Source organism: Pan troglodytes, chromosome 2 (assembly GCF_028858775.2).
Source record: "Pan troglodytes isolate AG18354 chromosome 2, NHGRI_mPanTro3-v2.0_pri, whole genome shotgun sequence".
Lineage (NCBI taxonomy): Eukaryota > Metazoa > Chordata > Mammalia > Primates > Hominidae > Pan > Pan troglodytes.
In genome coordinates this window covers 68,948,580-68,975,109 of record NC_086015.1, presented here as the reverse complement: position 1 = coordinate 68,975,109, position 26,530 = coordinate 68,948,580, and the positions used below count along the sequence as shown (strand labels likewise).

At 39.3% G+C, this 26,530-nt stretch overlaps 1 long non-coding RNA gene across 1 annotated transcript in view; it reads right to left on the bottom strand.

Annotated features, from left to right (window-relative positions):
• Window positions 1–26,530, bottom strand: part of LOC134809569 (uncharacterized) — a 213,944-nt gene extending 187,414 nt beyond the window's left edge. Inside the window, exon 1 of the long non-coding RNA XR_010155634.1 lies at window positions 1–26,530. This exon is cut by the window's left edge and continues 8,095 nt beyond it. This is a non-coding gene — a long non-coding RNA (uncharacterized LOC134809569).

Here is a 26,530-nt window from a genome sequence, read left to right as displayed (position 1 = left end):
TGGGGAGAATTAAGGACTGCAGTAGTCTTTGTGTATGGGGATTAATTGGTCATGAGGAGGTATCATTCATAAATGTCAAGGGTTTATTTTCATGGGTCAGACAGTATGCAGGAGGGTTAAGCCTTCCATCTCAGCTTTGAAAAAAAAAGTATAAATGTATATAGATGTATAAGTCATTTAAAAGGCTTTTCTAAAAAATAAGTAAAATAAAAGCTAATAAAATCTGCATTCCGGGTGGCTGCTTGCAAAGTGGCTACAATTACTTGGCCAAATCACATCTTGCTCAGTGTTCCTCCCTGAACTTCCTTTGTCTTCGAATTGAACATAATGCAGAGGAGGTCTGTGTGGGTCTGGGACAAGATGGAATTTGGACCAGCTGTTTTCAAAGGTTACATTAGAAACTCAAAGGCTAAAGGGGGTTACTGTGAAAACTGCCTTCTAAAGTGGGAATCTCCCCGTCGTATCACGTGCCTGTACCAAGAACTATGGCAGGGGTGAAACTGGAAACACACAAATCTTCACAAGATGAACAAAATGTTAGACCCTATAGACAAGGCACAGGGACACATTTGACTTCCCAAATTCCTTCCATTTTTGTGGTTTTTGAGGTTACAATAGAATTCAAGTCTCTCTGGGTTCATGTTCATCTAGTTTTGACAAAATATGACTTCCTGTGTCAGTGAAAGAAGGTTTTGATTTACAAAAAAAAAATGAGGCAATTAGATGAAATAATTTAACTAACTGTAAATGAATCAAAGTTAGATTTTTCTTAAAATATGCAGGGGTCAAAAATCTGGGCATGAAACAAGCAATGGACCAATTTGGGGTTTCCTTGGGTTTTACCATGTTGAAAATCCCTGAGTTCCTATAAATACCAAATTTGTTAAGGGGCAAGAAGGCAGAGCAGACAAAGATAAAGAGGGCTAATTGGGTATATATAATTGCTGGGCAGAAAGCTTAAATTTGGTCTCTTAGGCAAATGTGTCCCTTTAATGCTGTTATCCTCTTTCTTTAATGATATACGTTCATTCATTTAGCCAACATCTATTGTACTTACTACACATCAGGCACAGTTAGACATTTGTTCTACATTGGGGGGTGAAATAAACATAGACTTATAGTCTTTGAGTGGACAGAAGATGAAATATATAAGTCAGCACAACTATTCCTAATTAAGTATTTGCAAACTGAGACAGTTGCTATGAAAAAAGTAATTGGGGTACATCAATGAAGAATGAAAGGAGAGACCTGTATAGATAAAGTCCTCAAGGGAGACGTGTCTGCAGAGGCACAGTTTGAATGGAGACAGATGCAGAATGAGTCAGGGGTGAAATTTCTCGGGCTGGTAGGCTGCTCACATGAAGACTCTAGGACAGGGAAGAGCTTGGGATAACTGGAGGCTAGAACATACTGGGACAGTGGCTCTCAAGCAGGTGGTGGAGAGGAAAGCAGGGGCCAAGGAGTTCCAGAGAGTGGAATGATCCTGGAGAGTCTTAATCACAGAGATGACACAGTCAAATTCACATTTTAAAAATATCACTCCAGCTGCAGTGCTCACTGTATTCGAAGGAAATAATGGTTGAGAAAGTATGATGGAGGTAGGGAATTGACATGATGGGTGACTGCAATAGTTGAAGTACTGCAAGACAGAGGAGCAAAAGTGAGATGTATTTATGTATCTGTTCCTTTGTTATTGGATGTACTCATTTGGACCTCTGTCAAAGCTGCCATGAAAGTGAAATACTGTATGAACTGACTGTATAGCATGAATCCCATTAAGCTTTCTCAGGAAAGTATACTCAGGCAAGCTGGAAGGCCGTTACTTTGGCTTCAAGCTCTGACGATTGTCAGAGACAGAGTATCCAAAGTGCCTAGATCTGCGATTATAGCAAAGTGCAGAACTTCTGAGATTTTGCAAATGTTCCCATGTGACATGTGGTGCATGAGGTTGCCATGGCAGGGAGCTCCTCCAGCAAGGATATTAGGAGGTATACTTGCCTGAGTCTCTTTTCTGTTTCCATGTCATGAGATTGAATGGAGAAGGCAGAGAGTAACAAGTGTAATGAGATTCTGATTTTTCTATGTTTACGCTCATGGAATATCTGAAAAGAAAGGAAAGCATGACATCTATTTTTTCAAATGGCAGTGTGTGGGGGCTTAGGAGCTGTTCATTTTAAAGCTCCAGTGGAGATTTTTGACTGGCTTTTACATATTCCACTGTTTGTGGATATGCTCCATCACAAGCAGACATTTTAAAAGCTGTAGTGGGCCAAACTTTGTTTTATTTTAGTATTTGTCCACCAAAGATGTCCATGAAATTTCTAATGTTTATTTGTGAACTGTTTTGGAGAAAGTAGGGAATTGGAAGCCCTGCACAGTAGAATTGCCAGGCACTGGTTGAACATGTATTTGAGATCTGTAGCCATGAATTTAAAGTGATGCCAATCAGCCCTTTTGCTTTTAAATAGCTACAATGTCTTCTAAGGCAAATAATATCTTCAATAGGAAATTGATTTATTGCCCATGGTATCTGTGGTTTGAGGTTTTCTTTTATTGAGTGATAAATATTTTTTGAGAATCTATTTTGAGCCAAACACTGTATGGACAAAATAAGCTAAGGGGAGCAGAATGAGGAAATAAAAAGGACAGAAGACAGAACTTAGGGATAAAAAATAACTCAGGAAAAGGAACTTTAAAATCCCCTTGCGTTCACTTCTCAGTCTTTCATTTTCCATCTGCATCACCTTAGATGAGTCACTTAATCTGTGCTTTTGTTGATCACTTTAAATTTGAAGCCTTAACTACAGAATCTTTAGTGGCCTTTAAGGGAAAGATGTAATCAAAATGCTAGGCATGACACATATATTATATTTCACATATCTCTGAAACAGATAATCTTCAAAGATCTTGGTATCATTTAATAGGTAGCCACAGCAAATAACTTTGATAAAGTTCTCCCTAGAGGTTGAGAAATTGGTGGGGTTTTTAGTTTCCAAAAGAAAAAAAAAAAGAAATTGCTGTTTGGTGGGGTTATTTGCTCTGAATTTTTGCTGTCTCACCTAGAAAATGAGCATAGAAACTTGGGAACTTGAGAGAGAGAGAAAGGGAGAGAAAGAGAGAGAGAGAGAGACAGTGTATCTGTGTGTGTGTGTGCGCGTGTGCGTGTGTGCGCGTGTGTGTGTGCGCGTGTGTGTGATGTTGAGTTAAATGTGGGCAATGTTAGCCATTTGTCTTTTTTTACACCAAAATTAAAAAGCACTTAGAGCACAGGAATCAAAGCCCCACCTCGCTGGCTTTTACTTTCTGTGTTCCCATGCTGACATAATCCCAAATGCTAATTTAGTCAAGTATGGCTAATCCTCTAGAAGCCTCAGCAGTCAGCCATGTAATTCAGTGCCACTTTACAGAACTCTCAATTTAATTTTTCAGATTTGTCAAGGAGAAGGATAAAAGTGTGTTCACCCTATAAAGTAGAAACCACACTGAAGGACCTGCAATAATGTAGAACTTCCTATCATCCGTGATGATGCACCAACCTTTCCAACTCCCATTATCTAGAGCTGTGTTTCTCGATCAGAGGCAGCTTTGTCTCTCAGGGGACATACACAATGTCTAGACACATTTTGATTTCCATGATTGGGAGGTAGAGGTAGGTAGAAGCCAGGGATGCTGCTAAACCTCCAAAAATGCACAGGATAGTCTCTCACAACAAAATTATCTTAACCAAAATGTCAATGGTGATAGTAATGAAGTTGAGAAACTCATGTCTGAATTGCCCCTTAACCTCATGATCAAATATGTCTGTTTCTTGGGATTGTAAGCATGCTAAAAGAAAAAGCTGGCTGAGTGTGTTGGCTCACGCCTGTAATCCCAGCACTTTGGGAGGCCAAAATAGGTGGATCGCTTGATCCCAGGAGTTCAAGACCAGCCTTGGAAACATGGCAAAATCACGTCTCTATTAAAAATACAAAAAATTAGGCCTGGTGGCATGCACCTGTGGTCCTAGCTACTTGGGAGGCTGAGGCAGGAGGATTTCTTGAGTCTGGGAGGCAGCGGTTGTGATGAGCCAAGATCACGCCACTACACTCCAACCTGGGCAATAGAGAGAGACTCTGTCCCCCACTACCCCCCGAAAAAAAACCTAAAAAATTAATTTAGATTTTAACAGTAACAGGTATACCAATAGCTTTCTAAAGCAAAGTGCTTTCTAGTTTGTAAAATCAAATGTAAAACATGGTCCATTTACAATGCAAATGATATCTTTTATACATATAAGATATTTTATAGTATGCAAAAACAGAGTCACATATCAGTCAGTTCAAACTGTAAATTTGTTGTGACTCCATCGCATTGAAATTTCTACTGCTTTTTTTTTTTATCTTTTATTTTGAGATGGGGTCTTGCTTTGTCGCCCAGGCTGGAGTGCAATGGTGTGATCTTGGCTCACTGCAACCTCTACCTCTTGAGTTTAAGCAATTCTCCTGTCTCAGCCTCCTGAGTAGCTGGGATTACAGGCATGCATCACCATGCCTGGTGAATTTTGTGTTTTTAGTAGAGATAGGGTTTCACCATGTTGGCCAGGCTGGTCTCAAATTCCTGACCTCAAGCAATTCATCCACCTCAGCCTCCCAAAGTGCTGGGATTACAAGTGTGAGCCACCACTCCTGCTTCTACTGCATTTTTGATTTACGTTATCAGTAATAATTGGAAAGGTTTTAGGATATTTTAAGGTAGCCATATATTATTTTGTATACCTTGAGAAATTACATCTATTTTCTCAACAAAAATCTTTCCTTGGGAAGTGACTTCTTTTGCTACTAGCAATTTTTAAACATTGCTGTTGTCATGGTAATGTCTAATTATTATTACAAGTAAATTCTCCAGATCTAAATTTGGGAACATGCAAGACATTCTCCAAGAAAGAAAAATCAGTGGTAAAATGTCTTAGCCCTTCTTCCTTTTGTTGCATGTTTGCATTCAGGTCATTTAATTCTGCCCATGACATAAAGAATGCCTATTTTTATGAAAAGTTGGTTTTACAGCAGGAAAATTGGCCCACCTCTCAGTTATGATGCCCGATGATTCATGGTTGTTAGATAACTCTTTCAGAACACAACAGATTTGATTCACTGATGGAGTTTGCATTCCACAGCATCTCTTAGGATCTTTATGGGGGTCATGGATTTAGATCTTTTGTTGTGTTTGAACTCCAAGATGTTCAGTCCTACTTTCTGCAGTCGCTGAGGGCAACTGTAGAACTGGCAAATAAGCAACAGTGTGAATTGAGGCAAGGTGGTGCTACCCATGAAAAGAACCAGGGGCCACAGAGGGTCTCAGTTCTTAGTAATAGAGGCAGAGATTGCCCCTGAGAAGGGAAAGAAGCACATGCCATAGAAAAAGGAGGCTATAATAGGGGTAACCAAAATGTAAATAGAACGGCTTAAACTTTTTTTTTTTTTAATTATGCTTTAAGTTCTAGGGTACATGTGCACAATGTGCAGGTTTGTTACATATGTATACATGCGTCATGTTGGTGTGCTGCACCCGTTAACTCATCATTTACATTAGGTGTATCTCCTAATGCTATCCCTCTCCCCTCCCCCCACCCCATGACAGGCCCCATTGTGTGATGTTCCCCACCCTGTCTCCAAGTGTTCTCATTGTTCAATTCCCACCTATGAGTGAGAACATGCAGTGTTTCGTTTGCTGTCCTTGTGATAGTTTGCTCAGAGTGATGGTTTCCAGCTTCATCCACATCCCTACAAAGAACATGAACTCATCCTTTTTATGGCTGCATAGTACTCCATGGTGTATATGTGCCACATTTTCTTAATCCAGTCTATCACTGATGGACATTTGGGTTGGTTCCAAGTCTTTGCTATTGTGAATAGTGCCACAATAAACATATGTGTGCATGTGTCTTTATAGCAGCATGATTTATAATCCCTTGCGTATATACCCAGTAATGGGATGGCTGGGTCAAATGGTATTTCTAGTTCTAGATCCTTGAGGAATCGCCACACTGTCTTCCACAATGGTTGAACTAGTTTACAGTCCCACCAACAGTGTAAAAGTGTTCCTATTTCTCCACATCCTGTCCAGCATCTGTTGTTTCCTGACTTTTTAATGATTGCCAGAATGGCTTAAACTTTCTAAAATCACATAGGCATATTCTCCAAGTCTGTTCTTGGATAGCCAAGGTTTCCAGACCTCAGGGGTGTCTCAGTGAGGGCTGCTAGAAAATTCTTTCCTGCACACAACTCACCCGAGTTCCTGATTCTTTTATTTAGATCTGTACCTAAGGGCTAGTTTTTGGTCATCGTAAGGCAGATCACATTTTAACAAACTGATCCTGTGCATCTGCTACATTCTTTACTTCCTGAGTTCTGCAGATACCATTCATCAAACTAAAGTGCAGAGAAAACACTGAACTAGGAATACATTGTTAGATGGATCCGCAGTTCAGAAACTTAAAAATGTGGGGGAAAAAATTTGTCTTATGATAAGGTACTTATGTGCTACTGGAGACAGTTACATTAAGGATGTAGCTTTAAATTCAACTGCCTTGGGTTTAAATCCTGGCTCTGCCATGGATGGATGAACTTGAATAAGTTATTTAACCTCCCTGTGCTTCATATTTCTTGTCTTTAAATCAGGATCATAGGAACTCCTTCCCAATTTTTTAAGAGACTCAAAATAATGTTCATCAAGCATCAATATTCTCATCATTGTTCGAAGATCTGGGCTAGAGATTCAAAATATGACAATTGTCAATACACAGAAACTAGGTACAGGAGTAAACATGGTGATTAAGAATTTGGAACTTGATACCTGGGTTTCAATTTCAGCTCTGCTACTTCCTGGCTGTGTGACCTTGGGCTTATTTAACCTCTAAAGGCCTCAGTTTCCTTACTGGTAATGACAATATCACTGACTTCCAAGAGTTTTAAAAATTTTTAAATTAATTAATGTAAGCATTAACTTATATAAATGAGTTTAATATTTGGTATATGATATTCAATAAAATTATGTTTAAGCATAATTTTAAACAATTTTTTTTAGAAAATGAAAAATAGTTACTGTGGAACAATATACAAAAAATTTACTATTTAACCATTTTTAAGTGTACAGTTCAGTGGCATAGTACATTTGCATAGTTATACAACCATCACCACTATCTATCTCCAGAATTCTTACATTATCCCAAACTGAAACTCTGTACCCGTTAGTAATAACTCTCCCTTTCCCCTTCCTCCCATCCCAGCTCCTGGTAACCACTTTCCGTCTCTATGAATTTGCCTATTCTAAGTACCACCTTTAAGTGGAATCCTGCAATATTAGTTTTTTTGTGGCTGGCTTGTTTCCCTTGGCGTAATATTTCCAAGGTTCTTCCATTCTGTAGCGTGTGTACAATTTCATTTAAGGCTGAACAATACTCCATTGGATGAATATACCACATTTTGTATATCCATTCACTTGTTGATGGACATTTGGGTTGTCTCCACCTTTTGGCTGTTGTGAAAGGACTGCTATGAACACTGATGTATACTATCGTTGCTGAAGTACAGCAACAGGGAATGTGACAGAGAGGGAGCCCCAACATTGAATGGGGCAGGCAAAGGAAGATGCTCTTTTAGAAAAGTGAGAGTCTTTGAAGGCTTGTAAGTACAGGTAGGGTTTGATCACATTCACAGGAGGTTTGTAAAACTTGTCAAGGGTCTGATTGAGGACAGTGGCATTGGTCTCAGGGAAGAGTGAATATATATGTTCACTGAAGAAGTATCACAAAAAGAGATCATACCAGCAAGAAAGACCATAAATCAGAACTTCACAACCCCTTTGAGAAGGATTTCAAATTCCATGCTAAGCCTATTACATCACAACTTTAATCTTCATTGCTGCCCCAAGAAGTATCATCTCTACTTAGCAGATGCGGGAGCAGCATCATTCTGTAACTTCAACAATTTCCAATAACTAGCAAGAGGTCAAACTGACATTTTATCCCAAGCCTGCCTCCTCCTAAAGCCAGGGTTCAAAAAGTAATGTGTTCAATGCCAGTCCTGAATGAGACAAGAACTCATTTCACATTCAGCAAAGACTCTTCTGAAGGCTTGTCTCTGGCCTGATTCTCTCTCAGTGATTTCTGCCCTTAAGGCATTTCCAGAATCAAAGGGAGCCCTTTGAGTGTCTAATGAACTTGACACATTTATATTCATATATTTTTAGTTTGCCAAGGGGACCTGAACAACAGCTCAGCATCTGATTTCCCTGATCTTTTCTTTACTAAATTTTCAAGTTATGCTCTATGGATCACAGCACAGTAAAAGCCATACAAAGAATAGATCAGAGGCTGGGAATTTTCATGACCATCACCCCCTCAGTATGAGTTTCTATAAAACAAGGTAATTCAGGGAAGAAAATCACTTCTAATTAATTATTTGCTCTTCAAAAATATGGATGTTTATAAATCAGGCATGTGGCACAATTGTGACACATACCATATAATTTACTACTTGCAAGTCAGTCCCTAAAATTCCATTTCCTCCTGGGAAATTTCACTCATTCACTCATGACCAGTGAGAGACACATGAGTAGCCTACACCCTGTCTTTATTTCCTTCTAGAATACTTGACACATGACAGATTTGTGGGTGACTCCTCAATAATTAAGGTGTTACAAGTTGAAAAGCCATTTCAAGGGATGCAATAGGTAAAAATAATTTTCTTTCTATAAAATGGTTATGATGCCAGGTATAATTCTTTAATGTGATATGTGACTGTTTTTGCATGCTATAAAATACCTTATATGTATAAAAGATATCATTTGTATTGTAAATGGACCATGTTTTACATTTGATTTTACAAAGTAGATAGCACTTTGCTTTAGAAAGCTATTGGTGTACCCTGTTAAAATCTAAATTAATTTTTTAGCTCCTTTTTTTTTTTTTTTTTTTTTTGAGACAGAGTCTCTATTGCCCAGGCTGGAGTGTAGTGGCATGATCTCAGCTCACCACAACCTCTGCCTCCCAGACTCAAGAAATCCTCCTGCCTCAGCCTCCCAAGTAGCTGGGACCACAGGTGCATGCCACCAGGCCTAGCTAATTTTTTGTATTTTTAATAGAGACGTGATTTTGCCATGTTTCCAAGGCTGGTCTTGAACTCCTGGGATCAAGCGATCCACCTATTTTGGCCTCCCAAAGTGCTGGGATTACAGGCGTGAGCCAACACACCTAGCCAGCTTTTTCTTTTAGCATGCTTACAATCCCAAGAAACAGACATATTTGATCATGAGGTTAAGAGGCAATTCAGACATGAGTTTCTCAACTTCATTACTATCACCATTGACATTTTGGTTAAGATAATTTTGTTGTGAGACACTATCCTGTGCATTTTTGGAGGTTTAGCAGCATCCCTGGCTTCTACCTACCTCTACCTCCCAATCGTGGAAATCAAACATTGTGTATGTCCCCTGAGAGACAAAGCTGCCTCTGATCGAGAACCACAGCTCTAGATAATGGAGTCGGAAAGGCTGGTGCATCATCAGGGATGATAGGAAGTTCTACGTTATTGCAGGTCCTTCAGTGTGGTTTCTACTTGGAAAGAAGAGGTATGAGCTTCTGTTTACAGAGGGCCTTGAATTACTCAAATCATCAAATATTCATGTTACAAAAACCCCGTAAAATACAAGTTTCTAAATAAATGTCAAGAGTTCAGATGGCATTCAGTGAATGATTCCAAGAGGAGCACAGTGTTTCTTTAATTAAAAGCAAGCAAAAATGATAACTAATTAAATGTCATGATGCAACAGGGAAATGTGGGAAAGAAAGAGCTCTGTAGGAAACTGTACCAGAGAATTCGAATCTGAATTTGAGGACAGAGGCCTATATGGAAAGTTAAGGACAACTTCCACTACTGCAGAGCCAGGTTCAAACAATACCAAATAGTAGAACACGAGCAAAAATGCATCCATAGAAGGGGAGCTTTAGCGTCCTTTTAAAGGGAAGGAAACCACAGTAAATTTAATTGCCAACATATGTTGCTATTATTAAAAATAATAATAACTAGCAATGCATGAGTGCCTCCTCTGTGCCAGGGAGTTTGCTAAGCACTTTACTGAACACTATCTCACTGAATTAATCTTGTGTGGAGGGTACTAGCCAAGCACACAAAATCCTTTTTTTTTTTCTTCAAGAAATTGATAGTTTGCATTTCTAAAAAAGCATTGAATGAGTCTCAGAGGAAAACTTGGAATGTTGCTGAATCGGTATTGTTTTTATCTTATATTATGTAACGGGAAAGAGTAGGCAGCACCACAATTTTTTTGTTTTTGAAAAGCTATGAAGCTTTGGCCCTAGCCACCAGGTCTCCACTGCCATTCCTTTTTCAAATAGCGGCCATGAGATAATTCCACGAGGAGGCACAAATGAAGGCATATAAGTTTAAGTGAAATTGGACACAGGTCTCCCTCCTATCCTGAACTTGCTCTGAACCACTTGACTGGAACATCTCCTGTCCATCCTGGGTGCACTGCCCGTTGCAAATCTCCCTTGTTGTTTTGATCTGAACTTTGTGTCCGATTCCATATCATCACTCCCCGGGATATTTCTACCCCGGTTGAAAACACACATCCCACTTCCAGGCATCTGCTTCATGTTTCCTGGATGGCCCAGTAATGTGTTTGTTTAGCTCACTTCTAGTTAGGCTATAGATTTTGCCAATGGCCTTTTAAACACCGGCCTCAGAATGTTTGTTTTTTTAAGTTTTTGTCTTATCTCACTTCCTCTCAAAAGGCCTCACTTTTCACAGCTTGGCTGAAGTCTGAATAAGCAGCTCTTCTGTGAGCCCTGCCTCGATATCTTGCCAAAATGTGGGGCTAAACTATTTGCAGTTTGAAAATCATAACCATTCTGCATTGTAGTATTTCATCAAATGGCCAAGAGAACAATCCAAGATCGTGGACAAGAGTACAGTAAACTGCCTTGGCACTGGTCTGTCTCTCCACACCCCGGTCTTACAAGTGCATAGCTGTGTGGAGTGCGCTGATTCTCAAATGCATGGGAAGCACCTGGGGAACTTGTTGAACTGCAAATTCCCAGTCCACAGCCTCAGAGATTCAGACTCAAAACAGCTGCAGGGGGTGGGGGGTGGGGTGTTGCACGGAGCGGGGCTGGAACTCTGTCTTTTTAACAAACACTCCCCTCATCGTTTTGATGAAGTGGTTTGTAGATGTGAACATTGAAGAAAACCCCAGTAAACTGGTAAAAATTGGACACTTAAATGTCTCAGATCTGGCCTTGATTCCTAGCTAGGCCACTGCCTAGTTGAGTAAAACTTCTGAACTCCAGTTTCTCTCAAAAGTTGATGAAATGAAAACATTTGTGAGAATTCAATGGGCTTCACACAATGTGAACATTTAATAAATGGTAGCTTTTATTTTTAAATCATTGTTTTCTAAAGAAACACAAAAGAAAGGACCATAGCTACAAACTTATTAATAGTCTTCTATGAGGAGAAATTGGTCTTTAGTTTGTAAATCTAAAGGCAAAACTTGAACAAAAGCATGAAGGATAGAAAGCAAATGTCTAGCTCTGTTATTCCGATGATATACAGCACATATCTGGAGAGGGTGGTACCCTCTCCAGCCTCATCTCCACTCAGTATCCTTCTGGAGGTGTCTTGATTTCCTTTCCCCAGGGAAGTGGCCTTCCTGACCCCTACGTTAAATACACAGCGCCAGTTCCTTCTTCCTGATGCCTTCATTATGTGTTATTGTTAATTACTAGTTGATGTCTGTCTTCCTGCTAGTCTGAGCTCCACCAAAGGATGGGGTCTTGTTGCCTATACATAGCCTTATTTCCAAGGTTCATAGTATGAGACTGATACATATATTTTGTGAGAACAAATAATCATAAGAATTTTTTTTTTAAATTCAATTATGGAATGGAAAGTCTTGGGGGATACTGCCTTACTTGTCACAGCTGATCCATTCAAAGGGACCACTTGGCTATCTTGCCAAGGAAATCAGTGAACGTAGTGACTCTTAAGTTTTTTTTCCCAACTGGCCAAATCGTTTTCTGGAGCACCTAAAGGAAATCTTGGGCAGTTTCTTGAAGAAGGACAAAGTCCTAATCAAGAGCTCTGTTTTGCAATTTGCATGGAGCTAGACACATTGCACAAGGAAACACCAGATGACAACATCCATTTTAATTAGGTCTCAGTGAAACACCTGAAGGTACTATTTAAATGATGTACTGCTTCAGCCCACAGGACCTCCAAACGGTGAAAGGGAGAATTAATGGGATAGGGACAGAATGATTTTATTTATCAATCTAGTCCCAGCTCTGCTGTATTCAAATGTTTTTTTCCTTATTCGGATGGAGAAATTTTAACTGGGCATTAATATCCCCATAGAGGAAAGGTGATTCGCCAGCTGAAAGAATTAAGCATTCTACCAGACCTAGTCTCAAAAGTTGGAGAAACTGCAAAAATCACACATTATTTCAAGTCTGGAAAAGCTGAGCTAATATTTTTTTTCTCCATTGTCTTTCCTTTTCTGGTTCTGGCCCCAAACAGAAAGCCCCTTTTATACCCTTTTAAATGTGTTTCTAGGGGGAAAAAGATACTTTCCAAGTGGAAGTAGAAACAGAAAATAAATGCAAAATTCTATTTCTTTTGGCATGTAGACTTCATATGAATTCTGCTCAGATGGCTGGAGTTTCCATTACTGCAAAATAAAGGGCTACCTGGAAGCTTAGAAAAAGTGAGATTAAGAGGCTACATGATTCTTAGCCCTATGTTCTGAATCAATTTAGTTCTTATTACAACTTAACTAGACTTCATCAACAGAACAATCCCTGTTACTGAATATTTATATTCCATTTTCAAAGAAAATCAGCAAAGTAACAAGAAATCACAGTTAGATGTAAAGCGAGTATACATGTCTAAAATATATCTTCATTTATTTGGCAAAGTCATGAAGCTGCCATTTTAAAGAGAATTCTGCATGTTCCTCTATTCATTTACTTGAGACTATTTGTTTTCTTTCTTCTGAGAAAAGAAAAATACACTGAAAACAAAGACAAACTATTTTCTGGCGAAGTGCTAACTGCTCCAGCTACAGACTGCCTCTGAGTTCCGGGAAATCATTTTGCAAAGGCTTTGCTTTGGACTCAGGTGGATGAAAGCCCCTGAATAGCCCATTAGTAGTTTCAGCTTTATCAGGCCGATCGCTTGCCATAAGTAAAAGAAAAAAGCCAGTGTGGGGACAACCATATCATCAGGTGGGAGAGGATCAAAACCCATTCTACATCACACATTCAGTGAAGCGTGGGTGCAGCAGTGAGAGAGAGATTACTGTAGCAATTTGCAAAGCGTATTCCTCAGGTGATATTCTATGGTCGAAAAGCTTTGGCGCAATAATTCTATGCTATTTCTACTTGTGGAAAGTCGCAATATATTTTTGTCAGTTACAGGCCCTAGGAATTCCTGAAATGACATATACCTTTTTAAAAACTTAGTTTTCCCCAAATTCATCTGACTCCTCTTTATTTTATAGCACACCTATTAACAGTAACGGGCCTTCCACTGAAAAATAGTACCTTGACCTATAAGCCCCTCTCCAACTCCCACCCCCTGGCCCTTGTTTTTTGTTTTTGTTTTTGGTTTTTTTTTGGACTTTATTTAATGAGAGGATTGCCTATGGTAGTTCTAATGCTTGCTAGTTCTTTATATGTCTTTTTACATGGAAAAGGATAATAAAAATCATAGTAGTTGCATGCTAATGGCTATTAACATCTTTTTCCCACTTAATGTTTTCTTACTTTCTTTACCTGCTATAAAAATATTCTGTGAATTCCTCTATTTTACTAATTTATGAAGCGCCTGCTGTCAGAAGTGCTGGCCCAGAGGTGAGACCATTACCTCTAGGGCTGAGGGGATCAATAGCGTAGGGAAAACCAGCATACCATGGCTCAGCAGTTGGGAAATTCCACCCTGAGGAGCTAACAGGTATGCAGCGGTTGAACCCACCTGGCTATTGGGAATGTGTGTGTGCTGATTCTGGAGTCCTCTCCACTCACCATCGTTTGTTGTCTTCACGTACCTACTTTTTCCGAGTGTGAGATCAGATCTGAGCACTATGATTGGTGCCTTTTGTTTCACTGCCCACCCCACCCAAAACACTTTACAGGGTTCTGGTACTGTATCATTCAAATGACTACCCTCATTTCCTGTGTTAGGTACATTTCATTTTTCCTGTCTTGGTTTCTATAAGAGGCAGCAGAACAGATGCAGGAGAACTGGGGGATGATCTACCAGCAATCCCTGCAACATGTGGAGGATTTTCACTTCCTTTCAGTTTGGAGCAAGCTGTTCTCACAGGATCCCTTCACCTTCCCCCACCCCACTGCCCTACTTACTTCCAAAGCAGACAGCCAGAATTTGATTTCACTATCAGAGCTACGCCTGCTGGGAAAGGGGAACCAAGTGGGTGGCCACTGTTAGGGAAAAGTTATATTCAAATGGGCTCATCGGAGCTGGTAGGATTCCAGGTGTTTTCCAGATACACATGTTAACGAATACCACATTTCTTATTTCCATTTTGAGATCTCTAGGCTCTTTTTTCATTATTGTTTCCCAGTAAAATATATTGTCTCCTTTTATTTCCTTCAAAAGTAATCCATATTCATTGCTCAGAATTAAAACTATACAAATGAGCAAAACAAAACAAAAATTGCTCATAAAGTCACCACCCAAATAGAATCATAGTTAACATTATAATGTGTTTCTCCCAATCTTTTTTCATGCATTAGCATTCAAAGTTTGTTTTAAAACATTGAAATATTTGTGCATAATGTATGATAAACATCATCTCCCACCTAAATATATATCTCAATTATCTTTAGAAGCCATGAAATATTCTTCTATAATTTCTAGAGGCTGTATAACCTCTCTTCTGTGTGCAGTGATGTATTTGATCCCTTCTTTTACATAATCCAAAGTAGTGATTCAAAGTATGGGGTTTCCCCCTATAATAAACATAGTTATAGTTAATACTTTATAACAAAATATTTGTGTACACATCCTTGATTTTGTACTATTTTTGCTTCATTTATTATGAAATATAACACACAGGAAAGTACATATACATACATTTTTATAGTTAGTTGAAATAATTATAAAAATAAATACCAATATAATTACCAATCCCAGCTCGTAAAAGATCATGGCCAGCAGTCCATGAGCCTGTCTCCTTCAAAACTCCCTCCTGTTCTTCTGGAGGGGCTACCATTGTGATTTCCTTTTTCATTGTACCTCTTATAAATGAATCCCCCAAAATGTTCATTTTTGAACTTTTATGGATATGGATTCATATTTTTGTGTCTGGCTTCTTTGGTTCAATATATGTTTGTTAAACTTATCTATGTAACTTGTTCATTTTCATTATTGCATAGCATACCATTGTATGAATATGCCATAATTTTGCCATTCTATGCAGGATGGGTATCCCAGATTTGCACAATTACAGGCTACAATAATCCTAGGGCATGTGTGTACCCATTTTTCTAAAGTACACACCCAAGATTGAAATAATTGAGGATAAGTTGTCTTCAGCTTGAGTAGACAACAAAAAAAGTACCATTTACACCAGCTGTGTATGAGGGTTCCCAATATTTTACATTCTCTCAACATTTGGTATTTTCAATTTAAAGTGATTTGTCAATATTAGATAAGCAAAAGTATTTCATTTTTGTTTTTATATACATATTCCAGATTCATAATAAGGTTGAGCACCTTTTCATGCACAGAATTTATTGGTCGTTTGAGTTTCCTCTTTTATAAAGGAAGAGACTGGAGTCTTTTGCAGATATTTTTCTATTGTATTGTCCCTCTTGTGATTTAGAAGAGTTCTTCATATCTTCTCAAAAGGAGCCCTTTGTTGGTTATACAGGTTTCAAATATCTTCTCCCAATCGATGGCTCATCTTTTCAATCTTTTAATAGTTATCTTTCTGATGAACAGTTTTTTAAAAATGTAGTAAACTCTATAATCTTTTCCTTAGAGTCAACACTTGTTGTGTTTTAAGACATTCTTTACTACTTTTCACTCATGAAAATGTTCCTCTATATTATTTTCTAAGTTCTATAGTTTATCCTCTCCTATTATCCTCTTCTATTCTAAACTAGTTGGATTATTTTGTGTATTGTGTGAAACAGGTGTAACTTTTTTCTCATCTTTTGAAAAATAAAAATGTGTGAAAATCATTTTTTATATTGTGTAAAATAGATGTGTGATTTTTTTCTCTTTTAAAAAATACATGAATACTCAATTTTCCTGGCAATATTTATTAAAGTCTGTACTTTCCCTACCAAACTGCCATGTAACCGCTGCCATACAGCAAATGGCTGTAACACAGGTCTGTTTCTGAACTTGCAACGTTCCACTGGTATTTTGGCCTATCTCTGACTGCAGTTACTTCTAACTTAATAGTCACTCTTGATACCTGGTAGGGTATGTCCCCTCATAGTGTTCTTGTCTCTTATTTATCCTTTGAAACTCCATATACATTTTAGAATCAGCTTGTTGTGTGCAAAAAAATTGGGGAATTTCGTTGTGATTTCATCAGAGGACAATTTATATATTTACAATATCGAGGCTCCCAATCTATGATCATTTATCTAGGTATTCTTTAATACCTATTAATAACATTTTATAATTTTACTCAAGTCTTGCAACTCTTTTGTTAGACTTATTCTCACATATTTTTGATGCCATTATGAATGCTGTCTTTTTAATTGTTTATCTTCTGGTTTCTAGTATATAGTACTATAATTGATTCTTGTGTATTGATTTTCTATCCAGATTTTATCTCTTAATCAAAATAATATATCTGAAGTTTCTTTGGGATTTCATACATATAAAATAGTATCATTTTAATAAGACAATTCTGGTTTTTCCTTTCTAATCTTTATGCTTTTTCTTTTCTTTGCCTCACGGCAGCGACTGGAACCTGCAGTATAATTCTGATAAAAAGTGGTAATAGTGGGCATTTTTGTCTTTATCTTGATCTCAAAATGGGGATTTGCTATCCCTTATAATGGGGTGTTGTGGATTTTTTTAGATACCTTTTATCAGATGAAGGAAATTAACTCTCTGATCCCAAGTTTTGCTTCAGAATTTTTTAAAATCATGAATAAATGTAGATTTTTTTTCCAAATGTGTTCTCTGTAAGCTTAAAGATAACCTTATACATTTTTTTCTTTTAATATGTTATCGTTGTCCATTGTTTTACAAGAAACTATGCAAGTAGTAAGTGGATTGAAATAACTACCATTTTTATTATGTTTCACAAATCTGTGGGTGAAAGGGGTCAGCAAGATGGTTCTTTTGCTTTTGTTTGGGTGCTCTCTTGCCATTGTAGTGAGACAATGTCTAGGGCTGCAAACATCTGGAAGTTTAATTTGGATGTGGGACTGTCCAAGATGGCCCATTACATGTCTGGTGCCTTGGTAGGGATGGCTAGAAGTCTCAATATAGCTGGTATAATGAAATGACTGAGGCTGTCCTTTCCATGTAGTCTCAGACCTCATTCTCTCTACGTGGTCTCTACAAGGTCTTCCCAGCTGGATAGGTGAACTTCTTACATGGTGGCTAAGGGATACCAAAGTGCAAAAGTAACACTGCCAAGCCTTCCTGAGGCATGTTTCTGGAATAGGCACAGCTTCTCTTCTGCCATGTTCAATTGGTTATAGAAGTCACAGGCCAGCCCATATTCAGTGAGTGAGGAATTTCATAGGGATGTGATGCCAAAGGTCACCTTTAGAGACTATTACAATATATTAATGTGGTGAATTATAGCAATTAGCTTTTCTAATGTCTATTAACCTTACATACTTGGGACAAACCCAACTTGGTCATCACAAAGAATTATCTTTAAGCCTAATATATTACTTGCTTAGCTTGGCTCATTTTGATTTTTTTTATCACAATACATTTCAAGAAAAATAGTAAATCATCTTTGCCCTAAAAAGAATCCGGTATGATACTTGATATGGTCTGGCTCTGTGTCCCCACCCAAATCCCATCTTGAATTGTGATCTGAATTGCAATCCCCACTTGTTGGGGGAAGGACTTTGTGGGAGTTGATTAGATCTTGGGGTGGTTCCCACCTGCTGTTCTTATGATAGTGAATTCTCAGGAGATCTGATAATTTTATAAAGGATTTTCCCCCACTTCACTCTGCACTTCTATCTTCTGCTGCCATGTGAAGAAGGACATGTTTGCTTCCCCTTCTGCCATTATTGCAAATTCCCTGAGACCTCACCAGCCATGCAGAACTGTTAGTCAATTAAGCCTCATTCCATTATAAATTGCCCAGTTTCAGGCAGTTCTTCACAGCAGCGTGAAAAGGGACTAATACAATACTCCTATATGATGAAAGTAGTTGAAACAGCAAGTTCTCTCCTTTCCGAATATATGTCCTGAGACTAAACTTCCTTGATTTCTCCATGGAGGCGATAGGACATTGGGCCAATCTCATTCCTCCCAGCCTGGCAGGCATCAGAACCTTAGAAGCCATGATTTCATTCAGTGAGTCACTGTCACATTGGCACATCCTGTTCCCTGTTGATGGTGCCACCTTTTACACAAAGGCACTCAGCACATCCTGCACTGGCAATGAGATGAGTCTCCCTGGCTGCCCTTTCCTCTATGTGACCTCGCAATGATTGCATTGGAAGGATTATGACAGCAACTTCCTACAGTCCCATGGTGCCCAACAAATTGAGGGTGACTCAGTGCCTCAGACAAGGAGGTAAATGTTTCTTTTCAATGATTATAACCATCACTCTTTCCTGTCCCCTCCTCCCCACAGTTGCTGATACTGTATTCCATTATGTTTATAAAAATATTAAGGGACATTAGTATAAGGTGATTAGGATAATATTTAGTTACTATTATAATATATTCTGTTTGAAATACTATAACTTAAGATGTGCCAGACATTGCACCATAGGCTTTATACATTGTGGTGGACAAAACATGGCCAGAAATTTATCAACATTTCTGTCATTGAGAGGTAAGTCTCTGACCTTTCCCTTTGGAGCCAGTTGAGCACTGTAACAGCAGTGAGCAGGAGGATATGGAGGAAGCGATGCTGTGACTGTTTCCAGGGCTTAATAGACTAGCACCTTCACTTCCTGTCTCTTGGAACATTCACTCAGAGAAAAGCCAGCTGCCATATGAGAAGTCAGCAACCTTGAGCCCACCATGCTGTGAGGAAGCCCAAGGTAGCCACAAGAGAATACAGAAACCTAGCTAGACACCATCAGGTATTCTAGCCATCCCAGCCCAGACACCAGACATATGAGTGAAGAAGCCATCAGGTGATCCAGGCTTAAATGCCCACTGCCTGCAACCATGTAAACGACTCTAAGGGAGAACTACCTAGCCGAGCCTATCAACTCCAAGAACCATACAAGATTAATTGTTTTGAGCCACTAAATATTGGGGTAATTTTTTTTTTTTGAGATGTTGTCTCACTCTGTCGCCCATACAACATCAATTGTTTTAAGCCAGTAAATATTGGGGTAATTTTTTTTTTTTTTGAGACGTTGTCTCTGTCGCCCAGGTTGGACTGCAGTGGCGTGATCTCGGCTTACTGCAAGCTCCGCCTCCCGGGTTCAAGCTATTCTCCCACCTCAGTCTCCCGAGTAGCTGGGACTACAGGTACATGCCACCACGCCTGGCTAATTTTTTGAATTTTTAGTAGAGACGGGGTTTCACCATGTTAGCCACGATGGTGTTGATCCCCTGACCTCGTGATCCACCCACCTCGGCCTCCCAAAGTGCTGGGATTACAGGCATGAGCCACATGTTCTGCCCAGAGTTTTATTATTACTCAAATCAGTTTCCCTGAGCGTTTGAGGAGCAGAGGTTTTGTGTGTTCTGTTTTTTTTTTGTTTGTTTTTTTTTTTTGAGACGGAGTCTCGTTCTGTCACCCAGGCTGGAGTGCAGTGGCGCAATCTCAGCTCACTGCAAGCTCTACTTCCGAGGTTCACACAATTCTTCTGCCTCAGCCTCCCCAGCAGCTGGGACTACAGGCGCCCGCCACCACACCCGGCTAATTTTTTTGTATTTTTAGTAGAGACGGGGTTTCACGGTGTTAGCCAAGATGGTGTCGATCTCCTGACCTCGTGATCCGCCCACCTTGGCCTCCCAAAGTGCTGGGATTACAGGCGTGAGTCACCCCACCTGGCTGGTAATTTTTATGCCTCAGTAGAAAAGAAGAATATATGTTATTTCATTTTCACTAAATCTCTGTGAGATAGGGCTATCATTATGCTTATTTTACAGATGAGGAAACAGAGATTAAGTGATTTCCTCCAGTCCAATTAAATTATAATAGAGCTGAGATTTGAACTCCAGCCTATGTGATTCCAAAGCCTGCAGGTGTTTAGCAGGCATGGTGCAGTAATTTTGATCCTTCTTTTAACAGATATAAAAGCAGTATTGGTTTGTGCTCATAGGATATTTGCAGCCTGCTAAGATAAAAATGACAATAATGACAGCAAAGGAGGGAATATTTGGTGAATTTGATTGATTTTATAAAAATAAACTATGTTCCTATTCTAAGACTGAATGTAGTGAGGGAGACTTCTATGAAAATTTGGAAAGTGTGAGGGAGGCGGTAAGGGAGAGTTCATATACCATGCTAGTTGTTCTCCTAAGCCCCATGTGCCTTTTCTTATAAATCAAAGTGCTCCCATCAGTCAATGGGGATTTTGATACTTAAGGTAATATCAACAATCTGGATCTTTCTTTAGTCCAAGCATTTTAGGGCTATCTTTAGTGACTAGCAATGTTTGGTAGCTCTAGATTTAGGGTGTCACTGAATTCAATTAAGAAAGAAGATGCGAGGGTCCCAGGAAAAATCACTTCAGGTTTAGTAACAACTAATAAGTGGGTCTCAATTGGGATGCACATGATAATCACCTGGAGAGCTCTGAAAACTCATGATGCCTTGGCCACACCCCAACAAATTACACGGGAATCTCTGGGAGTGGGATCCAGGCATCAATATTTATTTCAAGGTCCCTAGATGATTCGAATGTGCTGCTGAGGTTGAGGGCCAATGCCCAGCAGACTAGATTTGGGAGCACTGAAAATGCAGTCCTGTAAGACATATGCTCACCAGCCCTCCTCCTTCCTATCTTAGTCTCCTCTCTCTCGGTCCAGAAGCTGATTCATTTGTTCATGTGACAGTTATTTAGTGAACATCCACTACGTGCTAATTTGGAGTCATATTGATACCGACATAAAAGATTATAGGAGGAGAAATCAGCCATTTTATGGATAAAGATAAGTTGAATTTTGGTCTTGTTGTGTTTGAGGTGCTGTGGGACCTCCTGGTAGAGAGATTGAGAGAGTACAGATGTCTAAAGCTTAGAGTGAATGAACTGGACTGCAGTTTAGGGTGAATGAAAATCCTAAGCATGAATATGGTTGGTTTTAGATGCCACTGGATATATCCCACTCCTGTGAGAAGTAGTTGCTCAATATGGGTAGGGGTCCCACCATTAGGGCAGTGTGAAAAAAAAATCACATCTGTGGGGAAGATGGGTGATGCATGCCATAGAACTTGAAAGAACTCTTTCAGGCAATTCTCGTGTGTGTCCCCAAGAACAGTACCAACTCTGCTCCTCCCCCTCCAAAAACTCAAGTAAAATGTAACTGAAAACCATTGCATTAGAATATAGGCCATGATTCATGTGACTGGTACGGTCTTTGAGTAGATATTTTCCCACTGTTAAAGTTATATAAGATATTATCTCTTCCACTATCTTTTTTATGGTCTGCAAAGACCTATGCAAACTGGTTCTCAGCTACCACAGGATGTCACTTCCTTCTGTGCTTTACTCCTCACTCATTCCCTTTGCTACAGCCACCCTGACCTTTCTATGTGTCTTTTGAATTTACAAGGCTCATTCCTGTTTGGGGACATTTGCACTTATTACTCTTACTGTTTAAGATTTTGCTCCCCCAGATCTTCCTGTAGCTCCTCCTGTCTTAGAATTAGGGTGTCATCCCCAAACCCGGATATCACCTTCTTAGAGAGGCTATGTCTACATACTATACTGACACCCTATTTTGCCTTCTTTATAGCTACATATTTATACCTAAAACCTTTTTAAAAATTATCATTTTGTTTGTAGTATTGCTAGTTCTACAAGGACAAGACTTGTGAATTTCTAATTTCTAGTCCCAAATTAGTACATAGCAGATGTCTATTGAGTAACTGTTTAGTGAGTGAATGTATGAGTGAGTGAATGTATGAGTGAGTGAATGAATGTATGAGTGAGTGAATGAATAAATGGTCCCCTGACACAGGAGAGGGGACCAAGAAAGGAAGAAGGAGGACTGGTGAGCATGTGTCTTACAGGACTAAATTTCTAGTGCTTCCAAATCTAGTCTACTGGGCAATGGCTCTCAACCTCATTTACACATTAGAACCATCTAGGGACCTTGAAATAAAGTGCTGATACCTGGATCCTACTCCCAAGATTCCAGTGGGTCTCTTGCACTTTCTCACTTAAGTGAATTCTGAGGCTCTAAATCTAGACCACCAAGCAATACTAATCACTGAAGATATCCCCAAAACACTTGGTCTAAAAAGAAAGATCCAGACTACTGCTTTTTATGTTAAATATCAAAGTTCCAATGACTGGTGGGAACTTTTTGGTTTATAAGAAAAGATACACAGAACTTTTGTTAGAGGACAAACATAGGAATGGTAAATGAGACAAATTCAGAATTTTCCACATTAGCGTCTGCCTTGGTCATTGAACATTAAAATAGAATAGGGAGAGTAACTTAACAGTCCTCCTGGGAACAGGAGTGGGTTTTGACATTTTGAAGGTCACATCTCTGTCCCCAAGGGAAGCACAGAGGAACAGGGAATCAGGTTCATTCCCTAAGCCCATCTCTTGGCTTGTATGGGAAAGGTACCAATGGCATTGATGGAGCCTGTGGAGCACCATGCTGATTGAGAAAAATATTAAAGCAGCGAAACTCTCTTTTCAAAGGGAATCAAACTGTAATCCCAATTTCTAAAACTGATCAAAGAGGAGCAGTTCTGTTTGAAATAGAGTTTGTAGCCTGGAGGCCAGCTCAGTCCAGGCTGCCTCACACAATCCCTATCCCCAGGTGGCCCTGTAAGACTGAAGCCTAAGGCTCTGCCAAATGTAATTCGAAAAACACTGTTCCAGGCCATGCTTTCAAGAGGAGCAGTTGTACATTTCTCCTGGTTCGGAAAGCCTCCCATCAGAAAAGCTAAACTAATGACTAATAGATAAGGGGTAGTGTGGTTTCTTTGGTATCAGTGTTGATCATGGTATTGAGATTAACCAGGTTGGACCCTTTCTAAGGATATTTCAGTGTACATAAGCATCGTCCCCATAGAGGGTCCCCAGCATCCCTGGGCACATACACTACCAACTTAGCATCCATACAGAAAGAAAGTAAAATGTAGATTCTGATTCAGTGGATCTGGGACAGGGCCCCAGCTCTGCATTTCTGATAAGGTCCCTTGTGCTGCCATTGCTTTGAATACTAGGGTTTCAAACCAGAATTGGTGCATCGGAATCTCTTGCGAGACTTATTAAAAATGCAGATTTTTGGCCCCATCCCAGAGCTTCTGGATCCAGCTCTCTGGTTATGGGTCTGGAGGTTTTTGTTTTTAACAGGCTCCCAGGTTTTTCTGATATTCACTATATTTGACAGCTATACTCTAGCATGTGTTTACTTACATAGCTTACTCTTGAAGAACCCAGGAAGAGAATCTGAGACTCAACAACTGGCAGTGCTGGAGGGGGATTTGGAGATCATCTAACTTACCCTCGTTGATTAGAAAATAGAGGTCCCAAAGGGCAAACAATTCTGCCAAGTGTCTGTCACCAACTGGCTTTACAGCAAGCAGATACCAGAATGAAAGCATCTGACTTTCTAATCCTCGGTTTCCCCTAGAACACAATTGGCCTGCGTTTGTGATTGCTTCTCTATCTGTGCTGCTTATGAGGCCAGAGTCCTTGATTTCTGCTGTATTCCCAAAGTCCAGCACAGTGCCAGGCACAGGGAAGGCATTAAGTAAATATCACTATTGTGTCCTCCTCCTATGCTTGGGCCTAATCAGTTATTTCCAAAATTTCTTATTAAAAGTTCTCAAGTGATAAAAATAAAAATTCTACAGCTCAGGAAAAGCAGGGAAAATTTTTATTTATTTATTTTTTATCTTTTTATTTTTTATTTTTTAAATACCAAATTTTTTTTATTTTTTAATTTTTTAAAATTTTATTATTATACTTTAAGTTTTAGGGTACATGTGCACAATGTGCAGGTTAGTTACATATGTATACATGTGCCATGCTGGTGTGCTGCACCCATTAACTCATCATTTAGCATTAGGTATATCTCCTAATGCTATCCCCCACCTCCCCCCACCCCACAACAGTCCCCAGAGTGTGATGTTCCCCTTCCTGTGTCCGTGTGATCTCATTGTTCAATTCCCACCTATGAGTGAGAACATGCGGTGTTTGGTTTTTTGTCCTTGCGATAGTTTACTGAGAATGATGATTTCTAATTTCATCCATGTCCCTACAAAGGACATGAACTCATCATTTTTTATGGCTGCATAGTATTCCATGGTGTATATGTGCCACATTTTCTTAATCCAGTCTATCACTGTTGGACATTTGGCTTGGTTCCAAGTCTTTGCTATTGTGAATAGTGCCTCAATAAACATACGTGCGCATGTGTCTTTATAGCAGCATGATTTATAATCCTTTGGGTATATACCCAGTAATGGGATGGCTGGGTCAAATGGTATTTCTAGTTCTAGATCCCTGAGGAATCACCACACTGACTTCCACAGTGGTTGAAATAGTTTACAGTCCCACCAACAGTGTAAAAGTGTTCCTATTTCTCCACATCCTCTCCAGCACCTATTGTTTCCTAACTTTTTAATGATTGCCATTCTAACTGGTGTGAGATGGTATCTCAGTGTGGTTTTGATTTGCATTTCTCTGATGGCCAATGATGGTGAGCACTTTTTCATGTGTCTGTTGGCTGCATAAATGTCTTCTTTTGAGAAGTGTCTGTTCATGTCCTTCACCCACTTTTTGATGGGGTTGTTTGTTTTTTTCTTGTAAATTTGTTAGAGTTCATTGTAGATTCTGGATATTAGCCTTTTGTCAGATGAGTAGGTTGCAAAAATTTTCTCCCATTCTGTAGGTTGCCTGTTCACTCTGATGGTAGTTTCTTTTGCTGTGCAGAAGCTCTTTAGTTTAATTAGATCCCATTTGTCAATTTTGGCTTTTGTTGCCATTGCTTTTGGTGTTTTAGACATGAAGTCCTTGCCCATGCCTATGTCCTGAATGGTAATGCCTAGGTTTTCTTCTAGGGTTTTGATTGTTTTAGGTCTAACATTTAAGTCTTTAATCCATCTTGAATTAATTTTTGTGTAAGGTGTAAGGAAGGGATCCAGTTTCAGCTTTCTACATATGGCTAGCCAGTTTTCCTAGCACCATTTATTGAATAGGGAATCCTTTCCCCATTGCTTGTTTTTCTCAGGTTTGTCAAAGATCAGATAGTAGTAGATATGCAGCATTATTTCTGAGGGCTCTGTTCTGTTCCATTGTTCTATATCTCTGTTTTGGTACCAGTACCATGCTGTTTTGGTTACTGTAGCCTTGTAGTATAGTTTGAAGTCAGGTAGCGTGATGCCTCCAGCTGTGTTCTTTTGGCTTAGGATTGACTTGGCAATGCGGGCTCTTTTTTGGTTCCATATGAACTTTAAAGTAGTTTTTTCCAATTCTGTGAAGAAAGTCATTGGTAGCTTGATGGGGATGGCATTGAATCTATAAATTACCTTGGGCCGTATGGCCATTTTCACGATATTTATTCTTCCTACGCATGAGCATGGAACTTTCTTCCATTTGTTTGTATCCTCTTATATTTCATTGAGCAATGGTTTGTAGTTCTCCTTGAAGAGGTCCTTCACATCCCTTGTAAGTTGGATTCCTAGGTATTTTATTCTCTTTGAAGCAATTGTGAATGGGAATTCACTCATGATTTGGCTGTCTGTTTGTCTGTTATTGGTGTGTAAGAATGCTTGTGATTTTTGTACATTGATTTTGTATCCTGAGACTTTGCTGAAGTTGCTGATCAGCTTAAGGAGATTTTGGGCTGAGACAGTGGGGTTTTCTAGATATACTATCACGTCATCTGCAAACAGGGACGATTTGACTTCCTCTTTTCCTAATTGAATACCCTTTATTTCCTTTACCTGACTAATTGCCCTGGCCAGAACTTCCAACACTATGTCGAATAGGAGTGGTGAGAGAGGGCATCCCTGTCTTGTGCCAGTTTTCAAAGGGAATGCTTCCAGTTTTTGCCCATTCAGTATGATATTGGCTGTGGGTTTGTCATAGATAGCTCTTATTATTTTGAGATACGTCCCATCAATACCTAATTTATTG